This window comes from Mirounga angustirostris, unplaced genomic scaffold, assembly GCF_029215605.1.
Source record: "Mirounga angustirostris isolate CCGP_5_RB_7025 unplaced genomic scaffold, mMirAng1.0.hap1 SCAF_16, whole genome shotgun sequence".
Lineage (NCBI taxonomy): Eukaryota > Metazoa > Chordata > Mammalia > Carnivora > Phocidae > Mirounga > Mirounga angustirostris.
In genome coordinates, this window is record NW_026991724.1 from 8657016 (window position 1) to 8678950 (window position 21935).

The 21935-nt window shown below is 48.1% G+C and overlaps 1 protein-coding gene and 1 long non-coding RNA gene across 3 annotated transcripts in view; one reads left to right on the forward strand and one right to left on the reverse strand.

Annotated features, from left to right (window-relative positions):
• The window catches only part of MAF (MAF bZIP transcription factor), a 339682-nt gene that overhangs the window by 294095 nt on the left and 23652 nt on the right, over positions 1-21935 (forward strand). The window lies entirely within an intron of this gene.
• On the reverse strand, positions 495-19102 carry LOC123855241 (uncharacterized). The gene is made up of 4 exons (XR_006793484.3): positions 17839-19102; positions 7467-7661; positions 1962-2052; positions 495-1097 (listed from the first exon to the last, which is right to left on the reverse strand). It is a non-coding gene; the product is annotated as an uncharacterized LOC123855241 (long non-coding RNA).

A 21935-nucleotide genomic window follows, 5' to 3' on the forward strand; every position in this document is an offset into this window, starting at 1 on the left:
TTGGTGTAAACTGCAGGATAAATGTGAATCTGATGTTTCTACTCATTATTCTGCTTGAAACGTGCATTAGGAGAGAGCAAGACACTATGTGTAAGTTCTTCAGAAACCGCTACGACTATATATTGTTTCCCTCCTCTTCAGTACCGTCTGCCCACCAGCTTGTGGAGAAAGTATGCCAACCCTCTAATATTTGGGAGACTGTCACCCACTCAGGTGGTCTCTGGGCTGAGCCTCGTTACCATCAGAAGCGCTCTAGGGAGTGCAGTCCCTGAGTCCTTTTTCAGGGCAGATTCTACTCCAGAAGGAAGAGCATGATAGTAAGGGTCCGGCAATACAGCCCATCCCTCTGGCCACGCCTCCTACCACTCCCTCATTTGCTGGCTCTGCTTCGGGGACAGTGAACACATTTCCATGCTTTGGCACATGCTGTACCCTCTGCCTGGAGCACCCTTCCCTGGGGGGTTGAGTGAACAGAGGAGATGTCTGCCCAGGCCCTTGTCCTCACAGATTTCGTCTGAAGGCTTTCTCCTGAGGTCCAGAGCATTTAGCCGCAAAAATGTCCCAGAATATTTCTGTCCCAAGTCTGATGTCCTTGGTCTACATTTTCTATTGCTTTAGGCACAGAGCCCAGAGGACTATTTTGGATGGAGCCAAAGGCTGTATTAGAACATGAGTTTTACAATGTTGAAGAGCTAGGTTCAGATTCCAGTTCTGATACTTACTGGTTGTATGGCCTTAGCTAAGGAGCTCAACTCTCAAACCTCAGATGCTTCATCTGCAAAAAACACCCATCCTGCATTGACATCGTAACACATAAATCTCGTGCTGTAGTATGTGGTCCATAGTAGGGGTCCCACAAATGTGAGTCCTCCCCTGGAATTGTTATTCTGTGCTGTGTGTGACTGTGGAATGGGGTTGAGGGGAACTGGTTTCTCTCTAAAGAAGCATCCGCTGTGCTGTCCTCACCCCTCCTGGGAGGGAGAAACACTGAGTCTCACGTTCGTTCAGGATGTTTCCCGCAGCCGATCTGGAATGGCTCCTGACAGGTCCATGTGAGCAACTTAAGGAGAAGCAGAGTCCTTGCTACCTCCTTTCCACTGTCAGGAGAGAAGCTGGTTAGTCTAGACAGGGCTAATAGGAGTGTCAAAGAAATTGTCTTTCAGGCCAGACCCTGTCCTCATCACTTCCCTGGCTGCGGTGGGACCTTCCCATCCTGTGAACCTGTCGCTCTGCAAAGCCCCCGAGGGCTGGCCAGAAGCGAGTCCCTCCGTGACTGCGGTGCGGGTGGGGCTGGCCGGCCCTCTGCCATGCCCCTGGCCCTTGTCTAACTGCCTCTTCGATGGGGGCATGAGAAGCCCCAGAGGATTATGTGATTCATCCATCTCCTCACTGAGTCCCTCACTGCATATTTCCTGAGCACCTACTGTATGGAAGGTCCTGGGCTAACAGATACAGGTAGGAGCTATGGTACGGCCCCCCGCGCCCCGTCCCAGCTTCCACACCTGATCAGGGCCTGCCAGCTCCCTCCATCCCACTGCTCCTCACCACACTCCCTTAGCTCACCCCCTATTTTGTCCCCTGGACCTTTAGAACAGCCTCTCTACCCTGCTCCCTTGTCCTGGCACACTAGACTGTTGCCTGAGTCATCTTTGCAGAATGTCCATCTGGGCCTGTCAGTCTTGGGTGTTTCCCACCTGGACCTTGCCCTCTGCACTCTGCTACACTAAAAGTTTTCTTTCAAAGCGTTCTTTTTTCTTTCTCCGCTTGGCCTTACTCTAAGCAGCATCATCCACGAAGTCACAGACTGGATGCCAGCTGAGTACTGTGCCAGTGTGGGTTTTTAGAATAAGTCGTAAAATGAAGAACGTTTGTTTACATGACATCCAAGGCCATCAGGCAACGATGCTACCTTCCCCGGGTGATGCTGGTCCGAGGATGACCCTCAGAGCTCATTTACTTACCAGCCCTTTATCCAGCGCCTTCTGTGTGCCAAGAAGTGTAGGGGATACAGTTCAAATATGGCAAAGTCCTTGTCCTGCTAGAGCTCCTCTTCTGGTGGTAAAACAGACAATAAGGATTAAGATAAATGAGTCAAGTGCATGCAGGCTTTTAATGGATGATGAGTATTAAAGAGGAAAAAAACAAATAAGGGGAAGGGGGCAGGAAAAAATCCAGCTGTAGTAAATAAACCTATGCCCATGTTTCCAGCCCAGCTGCTTGGACCCCCTTATCTCAAGCTCTGTGCAGGAAGTTCCCACAATGCACTGGTGCCTACCATGTTCTGGGCCATTTTCCCACAGTGCAGTGGCCGCTGGTTCCCACAATGCTCCGGGCCATTTTCCCACAAAGCACCTGGCCCGAGGGAGGGTCCCACAATGCTCTGGGCCATTTTCCCACAAAGCACCTGGCCCGAGGGAGGGTCCCACAATGCTCCGGGCCATTTTCCCACAAAGCACCTGGCCCGAGGGAGGGTCCCACAATGCTCCGGGCCATTTTCCCACAAAGCACCTGGCCCGAGGGAGGGTCCCACAATGCTCTGGGCCATTTTCCCACAATGCACACATTGAGTCACCTGTGCCTGCTTTCACTTGTGTATTGTTTTTCCGCCAGGACCACCCTTCTCACATAGGCCTCTGGCTAAATCATCTTTCGGGTTTCAAGTCCACCAGCACAGCATCTTCCCCGACACCTGCTCCCCCAGCCCCATTAGAATTAAAACGTGACCTCCCCTGGGTACCTTGGGCCATTTCTGTAGTAGTCCTGCTCAGTGTCTGTCCCTCCTACGGGACCCTTTTAGGCTGGGGCAAGGCCACCGACATTTTTCCCTCCCCACCCACGACTAGAGGCCTGGCCAGGGAGGACCAGAGCACATCATCGCTCCTAGCCCAGCAGTCTGCCTGGGCCTCTGCGGTCCTGCTCGGAGGCTCTCAGCCAAACCTCAGTGTTTATGGGCGGTGCCTCCGGGGGGGGGGGGGCAGGATGCCCGGCCCCTCCCTGTTATCACCTTGGCATCTTTCGGACAATGTTGCCTCTTTTGAAAAGTTAGAAATGAATAATTCTACAGAAGCAAGTCATTTAGAAAGTACATGCCCTCCCCCAGTTCTTCTCCGCTGTAGAGATGAAAACATGCACAGAATTAGGAGATCCTCTTCCAAGCAGGCAGGGCAGGTAGCATGACCCTCCCAGGCAGCCTTTCAGGGTGATGTGACCTTCCCTGGGACAGTCTGCAGTGAGGCTGTTTGCTGAGTCTGGCTGTAGTAGCCCTCCTCCTTGGCATAGCTCATGCTGTCTTCAGGCTGTTCACTCCGCTCCTTCCCATCGTCCCTGCCCTGATTCCGGTCTTAGCTCCTCTCACCTAGGCCCAAGTGCCCTGCGAGGTGCTGGCAGGGGAGACCCACGGGACCTGCGAGCCAGTGCACCGGATTGCAGTGATATACTTCCCCCCTCCCCACCCCACGCCCCAAGGCACCAGCACAGACTCCACCTTCTCTAGGGAAGCAAGTTTTCACATGCAACGAAGAGCATGTGACACAAAGAGCCACTGAGTGAAAGCCCGTCTCTTCCATGGTCTCCTTCAGCATCTGCTCCCTGCCCTGCCCTGTTCTTAGCACTGGGGCGACGTGTGGACAGCAGAGACAAACTTGGCCGTCTTAGAGCCCACCTTCTAGTGATGGGGTGCAGAAGGAATCCCTGCTGGGGGGTGGGGTCGGTGGGGGAGAAGGTGGGGGAGGCAAGTTGTCCGGGCGTAGGAACAGCATTTGCAAAGGCCCTGCCTTGGGAAGGAACCTGGCACGTAGAAGGAGCAAAAAGGAGGCCAAAGGGACTAGAGCTGCTGGAGGAAGGGAGAGGGCAAATCGAGAGGCGGCAGGAAGCAATAAGCCTGGTAAAGACTTGGCTTTTATTCCAAATGCCCTGGAAAAGCCACTGGGGACTTTGAAGTGGAGAAGTGCCCCAAGTGGGCACCCATCCAGGAGTTAGGGGATGTTCGTTGAGGGCATAGAATGGAGAGAAATTTTAACCTCCAAAATGAGATCTGGGGGGATCTCTTTCCTTTTAGCCTGGTGTGGTGTCCTCCAGAAGTGGGGGGTCAGCTCTGAGGCCGTGTCTCCCCATCTCCTCTCCACTCCTCTTGCCAAGTGGCACCACCCCTTGGCAGTCTGAATCTGGGCCTCGCGCAGGCTCGAAGACCTTAGGATGGAAAGGGGCTTCATTAGTGTGTTCTTGCCAGGGTGGGGGCAGCCTCTTGAAGGGACCGGGGGTGTCTATTTAGGTCACACAAGCCCTCTGTGTTCCCGCCTGGCCTAACTAACCACGGCAGCCCTGCTGGGGCCTGACCCCTAAATTCCTCTGCACCCCCAGGGCCCGGCGGCTCCTTGTTCCTCTTCCAGAGCCTGCTGAGGGTCATCGATAGGGTTAGAGAAGGAGCCAGAACCCTGGACAAGGATGAATAGGAGGCTTGAGTGCCCACAAGTGCCCACGAGAGACCTTCATGAGAACAACCAGGCCCGAGGAGAGAAGCCCAGCCACTGTGGGTTGGCTCCATTACAGGAGAGAAGAGGAAAGCATAAAGAAAAAAATAAGAAAATGGGATTGGGCCCCAGAATGGTCTCCCTGGAGCAGCGTGGGGTGCAACCCCGTCGGTTAGCCTGTGTCCCTCGGAGACTCCTGTTTGGGGATGGGAATGGGAGTGTGGAGACTGCGGCAGGTGACCGATCATCCTGCCGGGGCCAGCTCTCTAGACGCTGCATCTCCCCAGTCTCCCAAGCATGGCCCATGTTTTATGGGCAGACTGCGTGCGCTTGGGGACCCCAGGGCTCACAGCCAGCATGGGTATTGTATTGGCAACAGCAAATAACTGTGCACCCTGGAGACTTACACCCCACTCCTCCTTCCTTAGGGAGTACGGGCATCTCAGAAACTGACGTCCGGGGCTCAACAGGTCGCACAGAAGTCACTGTGTGGCTGAGTTTCCAGGCAGAGCAGCTCAGCCTCACAGCAGCAGAGAGGTCGTCACGTATCCACTCATTTTAACCAAGGGTCACCTTTTATCCTCCTTTAAAAGTTCAAAACCCTAGTGCTATTGAATTATTTTTAGAAATCGTAGAAGAGCGTAAAGAGGGAAACAAAGAAGCACCACCTGAAGACAAACACTTGTAACGCCGCGGGGAGACCTTACAGTCACTGCTTCATGCATCTCTGTGCCCGTCGGTACTATAAATACAGTTTTAGAGTCCCCAGTTTTCACTAATAGCAACAATTTCTCCTATCATTAGTGTTCCTTAACATGATAATAGCTCATGTTTATTGAGCACATAAAGGTGTCAGATGCTGTTCTGCACATGCTTTACAGGTATAGATTCAACACCAACGATGCCACAAGGTAAACCTGATATTCATTTCACAGATGAGGAGTCCAAGGGGCAGAGATGCCTAAAAGCTCGTGTAAGGTCCAGCAGATACAACATTGCAAAGCCCAGCCGCGCTGACGTTCACCCCTCACTGTGATCACTGTCCTCACCACGGGGTGACTTAGGCTCCGCACTCTCCATTGACTAGCTGCGTGAGAATTTCCTTTAAAACTTCCTATGGTGGATGTTAGGGCTGTTTCTGTATGCATCTTTATTTCCTTAGGATAATTTCTGGAAGAACGGGGCAAAGCATGGGGACTTGTATGTTGAATTTTTTTTTTTTAATCTTGAAATAATTTTAGAGTCACAAGAGGTAGCAAAAATAGTACAGAAAGGTCTCGGCTCCCTGCAATGATAATATCTCATATAACCACAGTACACTAGCAAAATCAGGAAATGAACATCAGGGTACACTATTCGCCAAGCGACAGACCTTATTCGGAGGGCGACAGTTTTTACGTGTGCTCTTTGTTTGAAACGTTCTATGACATTTTATCTCCTGTGTAGATGCATGTGAGCACCAATGGGGAGTTTTTTCAGGCTTAAAAGTGTATTGTCAAAATGTCCTCCAGACGGTTTGCAGAGAAAGGTGCGTCTGCCTCCTGTGCCCGTGGGGTGTTGTTGAACAGACCCGGGAAGCGGTGTCCGGAACTCAGAAAGGGAGGTCAGGTTGCTAGGGAAACCCAGCTGTCCCAGCCCAGAGACCCACGTCCATGGCTAAGACCTCGGTGGGCATGTGACTTGCCCATCTCCGTACGGTCAACTCAGCCACCTCCTGGTGTGTCCTTGTCCGGAGGGCAAGATGGTGGCCTGAATTTTTGGCAGGCAGTGCACGGTACCAGAAGGAACAGTGGGCTTTGGGTCAGGAGAGCTGAGTGTAAGTCCTAACATGACCTCAGGTCAGCCACCGAGTCACCTGTAGGTCACTGTCCTCACCTGTGAAGTGCAAGAGTAAAATGGATGCTCTTTGGGTTGGGATGGTGACCTGCCTACGTTGGTCATCGTCTTGGCTGCCGCAGTTCACCAGGGGACCCACCTAGCCGACGATAATGATTCTCAGCGTTGGTCACCTCTCGTGCCAAGTGCCATGCAGAGCGCTTGGCAGATGCGTCTCTTCTTCCCACCGACAGGTGAGGACAGGGAGCATAGCTGGCCGGGGGCGGTCTTCACAGCCCCAGAGGCCACCTTCCCTCCCAAATCTGTGCCGCCACTCCAAGACGATCTTTCCCCAGACCAAGGACAGCCCATCAGGCAAGGGTTTAGAAGTGGCTGCCTGTGACCCCCAGCTAAAACCTCCAACAGGCTCTCAAGATGAGCTCCAAGGCCCTTTCTGGCAGTAAAGCAAATCTGATATTTCCGTAAGGTAAATGCTGCCTAAATATAAAAGCATGGAGATCAGTTCCAGATGGATTTTCTGGATGGATCGGGTTTTTACTCATTCTGAAAAGGAGGCAGGTAGCGAATTACACTGCTGTCACTTGACACAGGAGGTTGCTGTCTCCCAGAATGAGAATAGAGGGCACCCTAGTCACTTCTGATAACCGTCGTGCCCCGGAATCTTCTGCCGCAGACCGGTCCCACCGAGGGAGTGCTACAGGTTGGCGCAAAGAGCTGGTGGGGCTATTTGACAGAAAAGGCAAAAGCCAACCTTTTTTTTTTTTTTTTTGGATTTACTTATTTGAGAGAGAGAGAGAGTGAGCGGGGGAGGGCAGAGAGAGAGGATCTCAAGCAGACTCCCTGCTGAGTATGGAGCCCCATGTGGGGCTCAGCCTCAGGACCCATGAGATCGTGACCTGAGCCAAAACCAAGATCAGTTCATGCTTTTCTGAAGTCAGCCAGATACGTGGCTATGGGAGGATGCACTTGAGGGAGTGTACGTGCAGTCACCCAATTGGATGCAGGATTCCTGGAAGCAATCTGGCCCTCGGGATGTTCAGAAAGAAGACGTTTTCAGGACACATGAAACTACCAGTGAACAGTGGCAGACAAGGGGCCAGAGCAATGTGACTGCTTGATCCCCCCAAGGTTTTCACAGTGCAGTATTATAGCTTCACTTACCAGGCTAAAGCTGATCTGGGGATTCCCTTCTTGGAATTTCTCTTAAAACAAAGCGGTTAGGTTTGCTATAGATCAGAGACAAGTTGATGTACTCAGAAAGGTCAGGCGAAATGACGAATGGTTGAGCTGGTATTTATGTTCCGAAACAAAAGTTGGTCCATGTAGTTGATCTGGTAGAGTTTGCAGCCAAGTAAGCTAAAGGGAAGGAAAGATCGTGGTTTGGTGTCAGGGTGGCAAGCTGATCGGGAATTTTCTTGAGGATGCTTCTGGGGGAGCAGCCCAAGACCAAGATTCTCGACTAGCCGGGAAAACGCAGAAAGTCAGCAGTGACCACATCATTCAACACACACCCTGACAATGCTTTTCCCTTAAAAAACACATAAGTACCTTTCAGATGTTCTTGTAGTTATTCTACCTGTAGCAGTCAACCATAAATAAGTAATTTAAGATACAATAAAAATCATCAATGCACAAATATATTGTTTTGAGTATTATTTATAATGGTGGAAACTGGAAACAAATATTCAATAAAACGGAGATGATTAAATAAAACAGAATGTGATCCCTGGTTGAAATATTACGAAGTCATAGAGTGATGCTCACTAAGAGAGTAATAACGGAAAAATAGTAGCGTTGCTGAGTTAAATGACTAGACAGCATCCACTACTATAATCCCAGCAATATCTCTAAATCCTTCGATAGGAAGTTATTTCAAAATGTTGGATAAGGGTATGGTTGATTATTTTTCTCTTCAACTTTTTTGCACTTTGAATAAGGCATATGGGTTACTTCTGTAATGTAAATATACAGGATGTGCTCTGGTTTTTAAACAAAAAGAAAAGTAAAATGAGAGTTGTTTTTATTTTTTTATTATGTATGTTAGTCACCATACAGTACTTCATTAGTTTTTGATGTAGCGTTCCATGATTCATTGTTTGCGTATAACACCCAGTGCTCCACGCGATTCGTGCCCTCCTTTATACCCATCACCAGGCTAACCCATCCCCCCATCCCCATCCCCTCTGAAACCCTCAGTTTGTTTCCCGGAGTCCACAGTCTCTCCTGGTTCGTCTCCCCCTCCAGTTTCTCCCCCTTCATTTTTCCTTTCCTTCTCCTAATGTCCTCCGTGTTATTCCTTATGTTCCACATATAAGTAAAACCATATGATAATTGTCTTTCTCTGCTTGACTTATTTCACTTAGCATAATCTCCTTCAGTCCCATCCATGTTGATGTAAAAGTTGGGTATTCATCCTTTCTGATGGCTGAGTAATATTCCATTGTATATATGGACCACATCTTCTTTATCCATTCATCTGTTGAAGGGCATCTTGGCTCTTTCCACAGTTTGGCTATTGCGGACATTGCTGCTATGAATATTGGGGTGCATATGGTCCTTCTTTTCACTACATCTGTGTCTTTGGGGTAAATACCCAGTAGTGTAATTGCTGAGTCATAGGGTAGCTCTATTTTTAACTTTTTGAGGAACCTCCATACTGTTTTCCAAAGTGACTGTACCAGCTTGCATTCCCACCAACAGCGTAAAAGGGTTCCCCTTTCTCTGCATCCTCTCCAACATTTGTTGTTTCCTGCCTTGTTAATGTTTGCCATTCTAACTGGTGTAAGGTGGTATCTCAGTGTGGTTTTGATTTGAATTTCCCTGATGGCTAGTGATGTTGAACAACATGGGAGGGGCAGGATGAACTTGACTGAGGATAGGTATGTGCCTTGAATTTAGAATGCACAGAGCCATCCCTCCTGTGCAGACTTTAGGTGGGGGCTGAGGGAGAGAAGAAAGGAGAAGACCCACCAGGAGTCTTTCGGCGATGACAATACAGAGATCTAAAGCCACTAAACAAGACTCTGAGCAGGAAGAGTGATAGCCCAGACCCCAGTTCCTACAGACAGGACAAGCTGGACACGGCCAGCCAGTCCAGAAATGTACCCCCAGGAGCAGTGGACACTCCACATTTCGAGGCCAGAGAGCTGCCCAGAGAAGAGGCAGCTCAGTGGGGCAGAGGGTAAAGGAGTGGAGAAATGAAGGAGGGGAAGAGTGCTATGGGACCCCCACCTTCCAGGCAGGTGGCTGGAGGAGGAAGGCCACGGGAACCTCAGCAGGGATTATATATAGCTCTCATGGCCAAGATGGGGAATCTAGGGCAGGAGTTGGAGGCAACAGTGATAAAGATACTTAAGCGAACATTGCCCAGACCTTTGGGAAAAGTTGCAGAAGAAAGGCAAACAAGCTTGTCTCCCAGGGGAAAGGCCCCGGAGTTCAGCCAGTCATGAGGTGGGGGGGGCGGCGGGGCAGGTACACTTGTAAGTTTCATCCGCACTGATTCTAGGTCAGCTCATTCTGCCAAAACCCGCCCCGGATCCAGGTTCCTTGCTCCAGGGCTCTGGCGCACCAGGGTCGCTGCTCTTTGAAGGTTAATCAGGAGTAAGGCCAAGAAGGGCAGGTCCCTAGTTTCCAGGAGAGCTGGGTAATGACAGTTTAAGAATGCCCACCAGGTGCAAAGAGTTTTTATCGTCTTATATCATTTCATCCTAACAATAAACTCACGAAGTAGGCTTTATTTATTTATCTTTAAAGTAGAGTTTATAGTTAAGAACGGTTTTAGGCTCACTGCAAAACTGAGTGGGAAGTACAGAGACTCCCCATGTATCCCTGGCCGTATATAGGTTTCTTTTACTCCCCTCTTACATCTGAGGAAGCTGAGGCCTTGAGGGCTTGCAAAGCTCTCCCACAAATGTGCAGAGAGTAACTCTTAGAGGCCAGACTTGAAACGAGGCTACTGGCACCTTTTAGTGTCTCCTGTGAATGAGTAGGCTTTACAACGGGTCCACACACAGTGGCCCATGTGCCAGGTCAGGCCCACCACCTGTTTTCATATGGCCCACCAACGACGAATAGTTTTTACATTTTCAAGTGGTCAGGGAGGGAGCGGGGAGAATATTTTGTGGCGCTTGAAAAGTATATGAAATTCACATTTGTGCCTATAAATAAAATTATATGGGAACTTGGCCACATCCATTCTTTTATGGATTGTCTGTGTTTATGCTACAAATTGAGGAGACAGACACCTTATGGCCCACAGAGCCTAAAATATTTACTGTTCAGCCCTTTCCACAAAGTTTGCCGACCCTACTTTATAGAGACATAATCATTGCATTACTGAGTATTTCTTTCAATCTTCTTAGATTTATGCTGGCCAGGATGCCATAGACCAGGAAGTTTCCAAAAGATGCTATTTTGGGGATTCTTGGCTCTCCTTTAGATGAGAACAACTCGCTTTAAAAGGTTTTATAAAGTTAGGCATCTGGGAATATTTCATTTGAAGAAAAGATTCCACTGCTAACCAAATAAACACTAAGAAGTTTGAATATCAAGACTTTTCTCCTAGAAAAAAAAATATATTTGTGATGAAGATTATGTCTAAAACCAGGCAAACTGGAAAATATATATTGGGCACAGTCTATATTCTATTAAAGAACCCTCGTGTAGAAAACTGTCCCACCAGACCCAGGTAACTACCATCATTCAGCCTGATAATCACACAGAAAAATGGGGCATGGAAATAATCACACCAAGCTACTTAATTTAGAGGAAGAAAGGGACAAAGTGACTCCCCCAAGATCACTTGTTTTGTTAGGGGCAGACCCAGCATGAGCCTCTGGGTTTGAAACTTTGTACATTATTGTGATCCTCGGGATCGGCACTGGCGGAGATCACTCATGGGGATTTGAGCCTGATAAGACTTAACGGACATGGGTTTTATTTGATTTTTTTTTTTTTTTATTTTATTTGACAGAGAAAGACACAGCGAGAGAGGGAACACAAACGGGGAGTGGGAGAGGGAGAAGCAGACTCCCTGCTGAGCAGGGAGCCTGATGCGGGACTCGATCCCGGGACTCCAGGATCATGACCTGAGCCGAAGGCAGTCGCCTAACCAACTGAGCCACCCAGGCGCCCTTGATTTTTTTCATCAGTAAAAAAGATTCACACTTTTAAAAAACAGTAACCATAATAATAATATCACATCCACAACAGTTACCAATCATTCCTTGATGTCCTAAAACACCCAGTCAGTTTTCAAATTCCTGATTTGAAATGATTGCTTATTCTGATGCTCAGTAGCCTTGTGACCTTGAGAAAGTTGTGTAACCTTTCTGGGCCTTAGTCTCATCATCTGTGAAATGGCGTGATTCTAATATCATAAGTGTTGTTGTGAAGATCCCATGATACTGGTAAAGTCCTCGTAAAAGGTAACACATGGTAGGCTCTTAATCAGCATTATTAGAGGCAAGTAGAGCTGGGTTACCGATTGCTGGGTGTTTGGCACTGTGCTGGTTTTAGCATTGAAAGGCTTGAGTTCTGGGAATCCACCCAGTCCCCAGCAAACCACGCTGGTTGGTCACCCTGTGAAGGCCAGCCAGACTAGCAAGCCGTGAGAGCTGAGCTGCTAACCCAGGCTCCTGGAATTGACACATAACGGATTTCTCAAGCACGTTTATTATTTGGTTGATGCAATCAGCAGGACTGCTGGATGGGATCCCAGATTCTCTATAAATAGACATGAATTGTTCAAGAACCTCAGACCTGGTGCTCATCATCATGGAATTACGGGCTTTAACTGCTCCCACCACTCAGATGCAGAGTGTCCTCTGAGCACCAGTGTAAGGGCTGATTCCCACCTGGGGAAGAAATGCGGCCACTCAGTATAACATAAGCAACTGCAAAAGGCTAGGGCATTACAGGGAAATAATACGGAATTTATGTAGTCCAAGCCCCTCATTGTGACAATCGAAAGGCTGATGGCCAAAGACATCAGGTGACTTTTCCACTGTCTTCCAGCAAACTGGAGAAAGCTGAGCTGCTGAGTGGTCTCCTTGACGCGTGCTACTCTCTGCAGATCGGCTCGTGCGTGGAGGCATGCAAATCCTGGTGGGGGATTGGGCCTGAAGCTCTCTCTTCTTTGGATGGCTTCCTCTGCAAGGTTTACACAGCCCTGAGAAATGTGTGTGTTCAGAGTGCCAGGCACCGGAGCCTGACCCATGGAAGGAGGGACCCAGGAGGCCTGGGATTGGGGGAGCATTTCCCCACCTGGGAGGGAGCATCTGTGGACACCTCTGCTTCTAAAAGGGCAGCAGCAGAGCATTGAGAGTTCATCACTGATTGGAAATAGACCGATGAGACCATGCTGGTCACTGGCCAATTCAGTTAATGTAGGAAGCCAGATCAGAGAATTGAGTAGAAAATTGCCCCCTCTGGGGCCTGCCTTTTTTTTTTTTTTTATGATTATTAATTTACCAAACATTTATTAAGCACCTGCTTTGTGTCAGGCACTGGTCTGGGTTCAGTAAGCGTGGCAACTGTTATGTTACAGGCTCATAGAACATAGAATAGTGGCAAAGACAGACCAAACAAAGAATAAAACAAGTGCAAGCTGTAATTAGCTCTATGATGGAAGAAGGAAGGAAGGAAGGAAGAAAGATGAAGTAATAAGGAACCAACTAGATCTCCAAAGAGGAGATTTTTCTTAGCTGAATCCTAAGGCATGAAAAAGGGTCTAAAGAAAGGAGTTAACAGAATTCTGGATAATTAAAAAAAATTTTTTTGTTTTACCAAATTCAGTGTGTTTTGTACCTAATGATAAATGACTAACACGACTGCATTTTTAGGTAAAATTTTATTGACTTGCCTTCATGCTTAATAGAGACATTCATCTCATCAAGCTGGATTGTTGTTGTTTTTAAAGAATCCTGGGCTCATGTTAATACCAGACAATCTGAGCATCATCTAGAATCCAAGTGAGAAACACTTGGCAGGAACCCACCTTGTTCCCAGAACTAAAATCCCTATCTTCACACAACAGTGTAAGATACCCTACTGAATGAAATCAGATTTTTTTTTTTTTTTAAGTGAAAATGAGATGAAAAGGATTGAGAAGGAGCCAAGTGATAGTTAAGTTAATCTTCAGGGGAAGGAAAACATGTCAGAAAATGTAAACCAGATCAGGCCAACCCACGTTAGAGTTCTGCAGAGGGAATTAAATTCCTATGGAAAAACAAGTCTCTGATTATGAAAGGATTTGACTGTGTGGAAGAATCTGGAACATCCACCCTATTAAAAATACTTGTAAAACCAGGGGAATCATGTAAGAATTTAGCTGAGAGAAGGGGGAGAATGCGGGCTGCCTGAAATAGAGTTATTATTTCAGACACTGTATCATATTCGTAAGGCTACAACGCAGAGAAAATTGCTTTATTACAAAGAGCAAAATTTATGATCAGGTAGTACCATTTAATTCTTAGTGGCTCTGTTAACCCTTTCTATGTAACTCTGCATGTCTTAACCGTGAGAAGTTAATTTTAAAAAACAAAAGTAATCCCAGTGTATGGAACACGTGGTGCATTTGTTTTCTGATCCAAATAAGATAAATTAACACCAGAATTAATCCAAGCCCAGGGGTGAACCTTCTTTGCAGTTTCCTGGGGACAGAATAAAACAAACCAAAAAAAAAAAAAAAAAATTGTTATGTGTTAGGAGACATTGAGATTAGCAAGAATCTGTCCCAAACTGGGTGGGTAAAGCAGGAACTATTAAGATGTCCTTAAAATAGGGCGCCTGGGTGGCTCAGTCGGTTGGGCGACTGCCTTCGGCTCAGGTCATGATCCTGGAGTCCCGGGATCGAGTCCCGCATCGGGCTCCCTGCTCGGCAGGGAGTCTGCTTCATCCTCTGACCCTATCCCCTCTCATGAGCTCTCTGTCTCTCTCATTCTCTCTGTCTCAAATAAATAAATAAAATCTTAAAAAAAAAAAAAAAAAGATGTCCTTAAAATAACCAACGTTACAAGCACTCTTAGAAGGAAATGAAAAGTTTTAGCTCATTGCAGAAACGTATAGGCAGCGGCGGCTTTCTAAATAGAATTGTTTCAGCCAAGAAGTGTTTGACTGGGGGCTGCTGAAACAGGATCTCCCATCCTCCATTCTGTCAATTGTGTGGCTTTGATACAGGACACCACTGGGAGTTAGTTTAAGGCGCATCCAGGTAAAACTTTTGTTTTGTTTTGTTTTGTTTTGACCGATGGGGCCTTCCAGGAAGGTGCCTTTGTTCCAGCTGCAGCTAATGAGGGTTGGTTGGTGGTGGTCAGGATGGCTAAGCAGTTTGCAGATGGCCACCCGTTACTTCCATTGGGGAAAGTGGTGCCTCGGGGAACGTTTCGGCAGACTGTTTTGGCCTGTTGTGGCAAAAACCCTCTCCCCTCCTCCCTAATGCCAGTTCACCAAGTGCCTAATTTCACAGAGCTCAGCAAAGAAGAGTCCGTTACTGTATCAGTTACTGAATCAGACTGGATTCCACTGGGTGAGCCAAGGGGAAAGCCAGGTTCCCATGGTACACGTCGGCATTAGCAAAGGCGAGTTGGGGGTGCCTTCTCTGTGGATGTGGGGTTCGTTTTCTCTCCCCGTTGAGATGCCATCGATTCCAAGATGCTTTTTCCTTCTTCAGCTCTTCTCCTTTGGACTCACTTTCTGAGCGGACTCCTGATTCGGTTGAAATGTCACCGCCTCCGGGAGGCCTTCCCGGACCCCTCATTCTAAAGCAGTCCCCTCCTCCCACTTCTCCATTGAGCTCTATCCACGGTGATGTATTTTCTTCATAGCACTTACCACTAGCTGATGTTTTCTTGTTTATCGATTGATTTTGTTTGTTTATTTGCTCTGCCTCCTGTCTACCGAATGTGAGTCCCATTAGAACAGGACCCATCTGGGAAGCTAAGACGGTACCTGGCACAGTCGGCAGTCAAAAGTATTGAATGGTGGATGGATGGATGGATGGATGGATGAGCATAAAAATTACATTTTGGGTAACCTTCACTCTTTGGCATAGGAATTCAACATCTGTACTTTGCCTAAGAAAATGCCTGTGTGAGGGGCCAATGGGGTTTTGGAACCGAGGCCAAGGGAGGAGGCCAGATGGTGGCTTTGGTGGAATTGGTGGGGTTAGACTCCTGCAAGCAATGGGAATTCAGACAGGTAAATGATTCCTTCTTAAAAATCAGACTGCTCTTTAGATTTAGATAGCCCAAAGCGGTCATGCACAAATTGGTATAAGATGTTTAAATAGGTGTGCCCCTTGCTTCCCAGCAAACTGAGAGGATAGAGTTCGAAGAGGAGGAAGATGCTGTTGGCCAGCGCAGGGCTGAGGGGCAGATGGGAGTTGTGGTGGGTTTCAGAGTGCGATGAGGAGGTTAGTCAAAATGGCACCACACAGACAAACTGTGAGAAAGGTGGAGAATAGGAAGAATCTGGCACATCTTGGTAAGACAGAAAATGGGTAACCAAGAAATCCAGTCTTTTTTTTTTTTTTTTTTTTTTAATAGGATTGCTGGATGGACCTGGGCGTAATTTGCCTCAGATGTGTGTCCAACCTCCCCAAGTCAATTTTTATATATAGCCTCCCTCACTCACATCCACCCTATGGGACCCTGAACCCCAGTGCCACCCCATGCCCCAGTGTCCTTACATTTCTCCCCCCTACAGTGTTTTTGTCAAGAAGAGAGGAAGGAGTCCTGGGCCATCCCTGATGATCCATTTAAAACAATGATTTGGGCAAATCCTTTGCTGAGCCTTCTTGGACATGGCTTCATACAGCTCCCTCTGGTCCTCGTACCTCCATAAACCTTCCACGTTGTGCTGGCACCATCTGCTTAAACCTCAGTCTTGCCCTCCAACCCTTTAAGGGCAGGGGCTCTATTTCTTCAGCCCCACCTCCTTAGACCCTGGCCCCTGGCACTGCAAAGCACTGAATCATCCATTTGCTCAGTCAATAGGTATTTCTGGAGCACCTGCAGTGTGCCAAGATGATTCTAAGTTCTGGGGTTTCAGCAATAAACAAAACATTTGTTGGTGGCCCTCATGGGGTTTATTGGCTATTGAGGACCTACAACAAGCAAGTGGTCCCCACCCCCTCACCCCCAAAATATATGTATATATGTGACTACCAATTGTGAGGCATGCTATGAAGACCTGATCGGAATTTAGGGCTTGGGGCTACCTGGGCAGAATGGTCCAGGAAGGCCTCTTGGTGGAGGTGAGGGTCAATTCAACACTGAAGAGCAGGCTGTTTGTTGAGGGCCTAGAATTCACTTTCATTCACCAACCTGGTATGAGTCTGAGTAAGGACCCTATCATTCAGTGGGTTGACATTTGAATTTGGGAGGTTTGCTCAATGCAAACCATGTACCCAGAGATCTCTGCCAACAACCTCCACAGTGGGCAACCACGTCATCCTGGTTTGTCCAGAACTTCACCAGTTACAGCGTGGATAGCCCTGAGTTCCAGGAAACCCCTCAGTCCCAAGCAAACCAAGGTAGTTGGTGACACTACCTAAGAGTGACCAGACGTTTCTGCTGCATGGGACGTGGGAGCACTGGGGGGTGGGGAGGCATGCAGATAACCCAGATGGGCAGAATTTCAGAAGCAATGGAGGGAGAATCCAGTAGAACACTGAGTTACGAGATCAGGAGCTGCAAGCCAAATTAGCCTCGATTGAACCTTTCACTTTTCAGTGAGACAACACACATGGACACTGCCTTGAACAGAGTGGCAAACCACAACAGGGTTGTGACCCAGGGGGTGTCTGTGAGGAGCCAAGCCTAGAAAGGTACCCAGATCTCTGGGCCCTGTGGCCAGCACGGTCAGGGCAACGGGATGTGAAAGGATGAGATTGCATCTGCACTGGGTTCCCTTTGAGCCCTCACTTCCCCCTGGTGACCCCTGCCATGCAGGGGCTCAGAGCAATCACGGCCAGGTCCACAGAGGAATCTGAGAAACTAGGGGTAGGGTGGTGGGGTCAAGTTCAGATCCAACATCCCCTGAGAGAAAGAGATCTGGCCTGCCTAGAGTGGCTAGATTAAGTAAAAATAAAAACGCTCAGTTAAATTATAATTTCAGGTAGATGATTTTTTTAGCGTAGGTATAGCCCATATTGTATGGGACATATTTATATAAAAAATATTTGTTGCTTATCTGAAATTCCAGTTAAATTCAGTGTCTTGTATTTTAACCTGCAACCGCGCTGCCCATTTCCAGAGCACCATCCTGCCCTGCACCTGGTACCGCCTCCCACCCCACCAAAGGCACGAGGCCCCAGATGCAAGAATGCCAGCAGTTTGGCAACAGCACCAAGTGTTACATTTTAGCTCAAGTTCACAGAACAGCCCAAATTTCATTTTCTCTAATACCTGGCCAGAGACTCTTAAAAGAAATAAACTGAGCATTCAAAATAAACCCAAAAGACAGAGTGAATTATGGTGCCCCTGGCTCTATCAGATACAGTGGAAACCTGAAAGTTAAGGAGAGAGGATACCTTTCTCCAAGAGCCTGGAAAGAAGCATAAAGGTTCCATCGTGACCTCTCTTCCAGCCAGGGGCAGCTCGTATTCTGGGAGAGACTGGTTTGCAGTTGCGAAGCTGCCTTCAGGGGTGGTGGAGGCTAGACTTTGTCCAGGGGGACCAGAGGCAAGGGTTGAGCTCTGTAGGCAGCCTGTCACAGGGGACTCCTGGCAGGAAGAGCCTCAGACTGGCTCAGGCTCAGGAGCCTTTAGTCATGACTACAGGTCACACCCCAGAAGCCACAAGCTGTGCAGAGAGAGGCAGGAGCAGAACATGAAGGGGAGGACAGTCCAAAGGGGGAAAAGGTGATAGAAACCAGGGCAGAAGAGAATCAAGCCAAGAAGAGGAACTGCATTATCGTGAGTCACCATTGTAGGGTGCTAAGACTGCGGCACATGGGAGCATCTGACTAGACCAGTGGTTCTTAACTGCAGTGTGGGGGGGATGCGGAGATGGTGCCCCCAAGGGACATTTGGCAACATCTGCAAACACTTCGTGTTGTCACAACAGGGTAAGGGATCACTACTGGCCTCTAGTCGCCCAGGCCCTGCTCAACACCCCAGAACGCATGGGACAGTTCCATGCAAGGAGGAATTGTCCAACCCAATGCCTACAGTGCTGAGGTTGAGACAGATGAAATGATGCCACCATTCTGCGTCATGAGTGGCCTCTGAGTAGGAACCAATGTACTTGGAGTTTCCAGGTCCCCACACTCCGAAAGCCCAGGAGATGTGCAAAGGAGAACAACCCCTAAGCGAGAAGAACTGTGGCAAGTGAGAATTAAGAGGGGGACTTTCTCCCACCAATCATTCCCAGTGGTTCCTTTGCCAAAGTGTATGCTTATTAACCAATTACAGCAGAGATTTACAGAGTGGAATTACATCTTCATTTAAGAAGGACCAACACCATTCCCTTCAAGCCACTAGCAAATGCTATGGGGCTTTAATGTGACCAAAGACAGAGTCAGCCTAATAGAGCCTGGGTGTTAATGGGTGCTTGGGATTTATGCTTTAATTGTCTCCACAGCTCCCTGTCTCACGGAGGTATTTGTCTTGGTCCGTGGACACCAACAGCGTGCCATAACATTACACACAGGATTATGAGGGGTTTTTTAATTATTATTTCACCTATAATTATAGGCAAGATCAGTTTATTATTTAGAAATCCTTGAAAACATTTTAATTGAAATGGTCAGTGGCCTTTAACTGACCCTGTCTTAAAATATACCCTGGCAACCAAAGTGTGTTCACCTCCTGGATTAATAAGGAGAGTCCCTGTTCTAAACCAAATCATAAGCGTTATTTAAAATTTTGGATTTGAGGGTTTTTTTTTTTTTTTTTTTTTTAAGATTTATGGCACTGCTGAAATGAGGTCAAGTAGAAGCACTAAAGAATTTAATTAGAAATGTCCTCACATGCTCCCTATAGCTGTAAACCTCACATAGGTTGTCCCTGGAGAGCTTGGAGTCATTGGAGATGGCATGTACTTTTTTTTTTTTTTTAACTCCTAATAAGAAGGAGCTACAATCTGCTGCCACGTGTTCAATAGGGAATGCTGGGGATCTAGATAACAGGGAGACGAGGAGAGGTGCGTGGAGAAGCCAGGCTTGGTCGGCAAGGAAAAAGACTAGAGCATCTCGTGTGGCCCCAGGGGCTGGCCTCAGCAAGAGCATTCATTAATTTATTGCACACATTTTCCAAGCACCTTCCGTGTCTCAACACTGTGCAAGGGGCTGGGGGCCCAGGGGTGACTGAGTTGCGGTCTGTGTTCTCAAAGATCTCGTGCATGAATGCAACAAACAGAAGGACTGAACAGATAAAACTGAACAGCACCTTTGCTTCGTCCTAGAGAAGTATGTGCAGGAGTCGGTGGGCCCCGAAGGCTGGAAGGCTGGGCTTACCCTGGGGAATCAACCACCTGGCAGTCTTTGCCCAGGATGTGGGTCTTGAAGGATGTGCACCTGGGTGGACCTGGAGAAGGGAGAGGGAGGGAAAGGAGACCCCAGGTAGAGGATACCACCACCTGTGCCGACACATGGACATTGGCTAGGCTGGCTTACCAGAACCCTTTGATGTCCCAGCGTTCCTCTGACCAAGAGGGCCAGCTGGGCCTGGGAGGTACGGCAGGGAGAGATGCCAGGAAGCGACTCCATTTGAAAGTCAGATGCTTGATTCAAAGATCTTCTTCTACTTGCTGAAGCCCACTCTGTGACCCCACCAGCCAAGGTCCAGCTAGGATGGGCTACGGAAGTGTCAGGGTTTCGGGACCCGGCTGGGCTTCCGGGGGTGTCTTGGGCGGTGGTGCTGGCACGACTGAGGAGGGAATCTTGGGAGAGGGACAGGAAGGACACCTGAGTTCTGGGGAGGCTTGACCGGCCGTAGGGAATGGGAGAGGGTGCTTCTTGCCCTTCCCTCTGCAGCTGAAGCCCAGTGTCAGCAAAGAGCTCAAACAATAGCCACCATCAGGACTATGCTTGCTGTACCTGTGGTCCTCGGCATTTTTCTCCGTTATGATTTAATACTTATAACAACCCTGCATGGTCAGGTATTTCTAGAGGTTGGCTCCCCCGCCCCCACCCACCAGCACCGCAGTGAGGAATTGTCGGCCAACACCAATTAAATCAAGTCCTCCTGTAACTTACCCTAGAGAGTCACCTGTGTGGGAGGAAGCAGCTTAATGCAAATCCAGGCTCACAAAGCAGCTGCCCCAGTGGCTTTCAATCTGAGGCTCACATTTGGAAAAAAATCTCTTTTCTCTTTATCCTATATGTGGCTTCTCTCTTGGGCTTACATTCCCACAGGCCAGACATCCTCCAGAGTAAGTGAAATAGAGGTGAACTGACCGCCAGTTACTTTGAGGATTCCCCCAGAGCATCCCAAAGTAAATTCTGCATATGCCACATGTATCAGTCAGCTTTTGCTGCATAACAAACCACCCCCAAAACGCAGTGGCTTAAAGCAGCAATCATTATGATCTCTCACCTGTCTGTCTGTAGGCTCAGGGTCAGCTGATCCAGGCTGGGTTTAGCTCCAGGCTACGGATTGGGTTCATGTCTACTTTGTGTGTCTCCCACTTTCCTTGGACTAGTGTTCCCCAGGGAGCACTTCCCTCATGGTGAATGGCAGAAGTGTAAAAAGGCACATCTGGCGATGCAAGAGCGTTTCAGTTCCCCGCTTGTCTGTGTGCTCGTATCCCATTGCAAAGCGAGTTACGTGGCCAAGTTCATAATGAGACTCAGGTGGCTGAACTGCTTCTTATCCATCTCTATCAGGACTGGCAGAGGCACCGGGTGGGGTCTCTATCTTGGGGGGGGGGTAGTATCAACTCTCCCTTCGCTGGACAGTTGAAGGCAGGGACTGTCCCTGCCCTGCTTTATGTTGGGATAAAGGTGCTGACTTTACCAGCTTGTATCTTCAAGCTTGAGAAACACAACTGTGGCTCTTCCTTTGAAAGAATCCTGAAGCAGACTTTAGCAAAATAAGTTGCTTTTCTAGATGAATATAACTCTTACTGCATTTGAAAAATAAATGTGCACTAAAAGTAATTAACACATGTTGGTTCATGAATAATACACTATTTTACAACTATCTGCCGAGCATAATGAGACAAGCTACTAAATTGACAGTGAACGCTCTATTACGTGATTGCCAACTGTTTTGTAAGATATTGAACATATTCACTTCTCCTGCCATCATGTGTATTGTCAAGCTATTGCTTTTTAATAAATTAATTTTCCAGACATCTCTGGGGGTCTTTGTTTGAAATCTGGCTGAGGGCAAAAAGAAAGTTAATTGTGTGGCTTGTGCCGAACTACCCACGTCTGGGGGCTCATGAACCAGTGTCCCAATTGGCAGCCCCCACAGCACACACTGCATGGGGCACGCAAGTGTGAAGGGAAATGCCACTACAGCCGAGAACAACATGAGAAGACCCAGTGGTGCCTTGAAAATGAACAGCTTGCTTCCCCATGAAGGTCTTGGGAGGCTGGGAAGGTGTCTGATCCGCTTTTTTTTTTTTTTAATTAATTATTTATTTATTTATTTGAGAGAGAGAGAGAGAGAAACAGCATGAG